At 51.7% G+C, this 5,000-nt stretch overlaps 1 protein-coding gene across 1 annotated transcript in view; it reads right to left on the bottom strand.

Annotated features, from left to right (window-relative positions):
- foxp4 (forkhead box P4) overlaps positions 1–5,000 on the bottom strand; it is a gene marked incomplete in the record, with an annotated part of 124,307 nt that overhangs the window by 49,722 nt on the left and 69,585 nt on the right.

Below are 5,000 nucleotides of genomic sequence, written 5' to 3' on the forward strand. Positions count from 1 at the left end.
AATCTTATTATACATATGCAGCCAGGGGAATCGAAAATGAGGGGGGGGGGGGGGTGGAGAGGGAGATTCGGAGGTGAGGAGGGAGGAGAGAGAAAGAAGGAGAGAGAGAGAGAGGGAAGGAAAGAAGGAAAGAGAGATGGGAATGAGAAAGAGAGGAGGCCCTGCGTGTGGGAAGGGGAAATTAAAAAAGCAGCGAAACGTATGGTCAGCTCCAAGGTCATATGGTCAGCTGCAAGGTCGTATGGTCAGTTGCAAGGTCGTATGGTCAGCTCCAAGGTCGTATGGTCAGCTCCAAGGTCGTATGGTCAGCTCCAAGGTCGTATGGTCAGTTGCAAGGTCGTATGGTCAGTTGCAAGGTCGTATGGTCAGTTGCAAGGTCGTATGGTCAGTTGCAAGGTCACCTCAGAGCGCTCAGGGTCACAGGTAACTGCATCTGACGGCTGTTTAAACTCCTCTGTGACGTCTGTCCCTGTTCTGTCTTAAGGAGAGATATTCTCCTCTCAACGACACCCCCAGAGAAGCTGCTGCTCCATGCGCTGATGAACTACAGCGTCACACACACACACAGCTAGCAGACTCAAACTGCACTGTTATACACACACACACACACACACACAAACAGGTAGCAGACAAATTAGTACAGAACAGCATGGCTATGAGGACCTCACAAAGAGGCTAACTCAGTCGAACAGCAGTTAGCCATCATTCAATTACTTAGTCTGTTACGCTGCCACTGTCTGTGTGTGTGTCTGTGTGTGTGTGGCGACTCGTGACAGAGAGCAGTTGTGTTCTGTTGTTCCACACCTTTTTCAATCTATTTACTGCTGGCGTGGCGGGGGCGAGGCGATCATGTCTGCATGCGTGTGTGTGTGTGTGTGTGTGTGTGTGTGTGAGCGTGTGTGTGCGTGCGTATATGTGTTAGCGTGTGTGTCTGTCCGCTTGCTCCATAAAAGCAAAGCTATTTACAGTCAGCGGCTGCTCTAACACTGAAATATGAGCGAGTATTACCAGACCATTAATGCCCATATTCATCTGCATTTCCCCCCTCACACAACAGGGACAGCAGGAGGAGAGTGTGTGTGTGTGTGAGGGTGTGTGTGTGTGTGTGTGTGGGGGGGGGGGCACACCTCCAGAGCCCAATCTGATATTTGCATTCATTTGTTTTGTGGCTGTGCTTCAGTGCGTCTGTTTTGAGCAGTCTATCTACTCCACACCCAGAGGGGGAGATGGGGGAGGGGGGGTGATAGATAGAGGTAGAGGGGAGAGAGAGAGAGAGAGAGAGAGAGAGAGAGAGAGAGAAAGAAAGAGAGAGAGAGAGAGAGAGAGAGAGAGAGAGAGAGAGAGAGAGAGAGAGAGAGACAAGGGGAGCTGTCAGTGCTAAATTAAATCTGTAAAGGGCTGATTTGACTTCGTAAACAAGATTGGCGGTAAATACGATGCCTCAGTGGGTCTCCCCCCCTCCCTCCCTCCCTCTCTCCCTCCCTCCCTCCCTCCCTCTCTCCTCTGCTCAGGAGTGTATGGCTATCATCATGTGCACAGTGCAAGCGGCGGCCCTTGTCCAATCCTTTATTGTAAACCGCCGTATCACGATCAAACAAGCCATCCATATCCCAACACACTCCATCAGCAAACCCCTGCGTAAAGTGGGCTTGGCGGCGCAGCATGCATGCGTGCGTGCGTGCGTGTGTGTGTATGCGTGGTCCGTGCGCTTGTGTGTGTGTGTGTGTGTGCACGTCTCCAGAGAGGGGGGGCTGAGCCCCTCCCTCGCCGTGACAGAGACAAAGGGGGTAAATTAGTGTCCCGTGGAGGCCGGCTGCCATATGTGGGCGTTTTGGGGGTGTCCTCTGCTGCCATATGTGGGCGTTTTGGGGGTTTCCTCTGCCCGTCGGCGCACGTGATTAAGTGCCACTTAGAAGCGTTGCGAACACCGAGCGGCGCATTTACCGCTGTGAGCTGCCACCAGCCACACACACACACACACACACACACACACACACACCACAGCATTGTGAGCTACGGCTCCTCACACACAACTGCAGTGCGTACCTGAGCATGGTCTGGCACACACAACTGCAGTGCGTACCTGAGCATGGTCTGGCACACGTGGAGACAAACAGCTGGATGAAGTCCACACGGCAAGCCTCCCATTACAGCTCAGCGTGGCGGAGGCATGCGGTCGACTGACCAACGGCTGCAGTATCGGAGGCGTGTGCGGCCGACTGACCAACGGCTGCAGTGTGATGGTCTCGAGAGCGCCACCTAGCTGCTCTGTTTAACGAGGACCTGGGTGCAGAGGGGTTCCTGGCAAACGAGCGCTTGGCATCGTGCCCGCTAGTCGGCCCACGCTGGTGTCAGTCACGGGTGGAAATGAAACCCCATAATAATCACTTCTCCCTGTGGCAACCCATTCCACGCCGATGACAGCCCATGCATTCTATTATATATACACACACACACACGTTGACATCCCATGCATTTTATTGTGCATACACACTCATTGACATTTTGGAGTGGTGGGTGTAATAATGAGGGGGGCTGTGTGTGTGTGTGTGTGTGTGTGTGTGTGTGTGGAGCTGTGGCAGGGCAGCTGAATATAGAGTCGTTAAGGCCTGACGCCATTAATTGCCCCTATAATCTAATATCACAAAGGCGGCCGATTACCCCGCTCTGCCACCGCGTGCAATTCGACACTAGGGTTTGGGCGCTGCGCTGCAAAACAAAGGCTAGGCCATTAGCAGTTTGACGGCAGCTAACAAAAGCGCCACACAATGCGGAATTATATTTCCATTCGGCTTTGTCTCTCCGCGTAAATGACTTGCCGCCGCTTTCATCTGCTTCTGAATAGAGCCAGTAATGGGGCCGGCGGAAAAAGCTCATGATTTGAAGTGAGGCATTTATTAAATGCATTTAATTTTTCTCTTTCTCTATTTCTCCTTGTCTTTGTCCTCCCTTCTTTCTCTCTTTGTGCATGTTCATTTAAAAAGAGAGAGATGTGTGCTAGATTATGGAGCGAGTGAGGCACAAGCTCTCTACCTCCGAATTGTTCCACTACTGTACTTTTGAGAAACTCGGATACACATGCATTAGTGCACACACACACACACACACACACACACAATTCCATTTCCATGGTGACGGCAGAGAACAGAGGTGATGCCTAATGGAACGTCTGGAGGGGTCGTCACCCGTGGTTTTCGGTTGTGTTGTGTCGAGGCTGCAGGTACACACAATGGGTCTGTGAACATGGCCTTCATACACACACACACACACACGGTCCAGAGAGCAAAGGTGAGCCGCAAAGTGCAGGAAGACAATCACACACAGACCCTGGCCTCTCTGGATGTGTCCGTCTTCTTTGCTGGGAGTTCATGTTATTGGATGTGAGGGTTCGGCCATCAACACACACCTGGGGACGCACACGCTAAATGGAGGAACAACCAGCACATGGTGTGTGTGTGTGTGTGTGTGTGTGTTTCACATCTCTCTGTGCTGGTGTGCAGCTGGGGAGAGTAGCACACACACATGTGCATGAAATCCACCAGGCTGTACTAATCACGGACTGAGGCCCTGATCACACACATCGCTTTGGAGTGTCATTTACTGTGAGCTCTATATGCCTCAGACGCACGCACGCACGCACGCACGCACACGCACACACACACACACACACACACACACACACACACACACACCGCTTTGGAGTGCCATTTACGGTGATCGTTATGCGCCTCAGCCTTCAGCTCCAATCTAATCCACACACACACACACCTTGTTGTGCATATGGACTCTATTTTGGATGGGAGAATAAATTGGAGGTTAAAAGGTGAAGTGCAATTTTCTTTTTTTTTGGGGGGGGGGGGGTGCATGGGGCATGATTTGTTGTGAGAGAACGGTTTATGCTGCTGAGTGTCCATGGGTCAGGAAGGCAAATGTGCGAGCGCGCGTGTGTGTGTGTCACAACTGTTAATGGAAGTGTGTGTCCATGCATGTGTATGTTTATGCTCATTTGTATATGGGTATGAGTATCTCTTTTGTGTGTGTGTGTGTGTGTGTGTGTGTGTGTGCTGAGAAACAACTCCCACATCTCGGTAGCCATCTTCAGAGGCATATGAAATTGGCCCTTAATTAGGAAGTCACTAGTACCTCAGCTGATTCCCTAAAGCTGTGTGTGTGTGTGTGTGTGTGTGTGTGTGTGTGGGGGGGGGGGCACCTTGGTGTCTTCCCAGTGTCATTAAGATGCCTAAACACTGTCTGCCTGAGTTACCCCGAGAGTCCCCCCCAGTACTGACAGGGGTCAGAGAGAGAGGGGGAGGGATCAGAAGAGAGAGAGAGGAGAGAAAAAAGAGAGAGGGAGAGAGGGAGAGAGGGAGAGAGAGTACGAGTAGAGAGGAGTCTGGGGAGCAGGGAGCTTGCAGAGAGGAACAGTAATTAGGCAGGCTGTTTGAAGAGCGAGTTAAACTGATTAACGGAGGGAGAAAAGAGAGTGAAATGAGAGAAAGTGAGAGAGCGCAGGGTGAGAGAGAGAGAGAGAGAGAGAGAGAGAGAGAGAGAGAGAGGGAGGCGTGTCCCAGAGGACTAGGAGAGGAGAGGAAAGAGGAGCTGAATGCCTCTTGCATGTCAATGAGGTTTAATCTCCACAGGCCTCTTCTCATCCGCCAGGAATCTGAATTTCTAAAAGCCAACTAACTGTCACTTTCAAACACACACCACACACACACACACACACACACACTCAAAGGACACTGGTGACAATCTCGTCATCGACCCCCAAAAACGGAGACATGTCCCTGGCCGCTGGGCTTCTGCTGACCTTGTCGATGGGACCCATTACTCCACCACATTTTACACCTCCTACATGTCAAAACAGCACACCTCCCAGTGCATTTCACAGAGTGTGTGACCGTGTGCGTGCGTGCTGTGTGTGTGTGTGTGTGTGTGTGTGTGTGTGCGTGCGTGCGTGCGTGCGTGCGTGCGTGCGTACACTCAATCTACTGAACCTA

Source organism: Alosa pseudoharengus, unplaced genomic scaffold (assembly GCF_046254945.1).
Source record: "Alosa pseudoharengus isolate Yale_2024_CS ecotype anadromous, Long Island Sound unplaced genomic scaffold, YU_APseudo_1.1 YU_APseudo_1.1_scf_5, whole genome shotgun sequence".
In the NCBI taxonomy this organism is placed as follows: Eukaryota; Metazoa; Chordata; class Actinopteri; order Clupeiformes; family Clupeidae; genus Alosa; species Alosa pseudoharengus.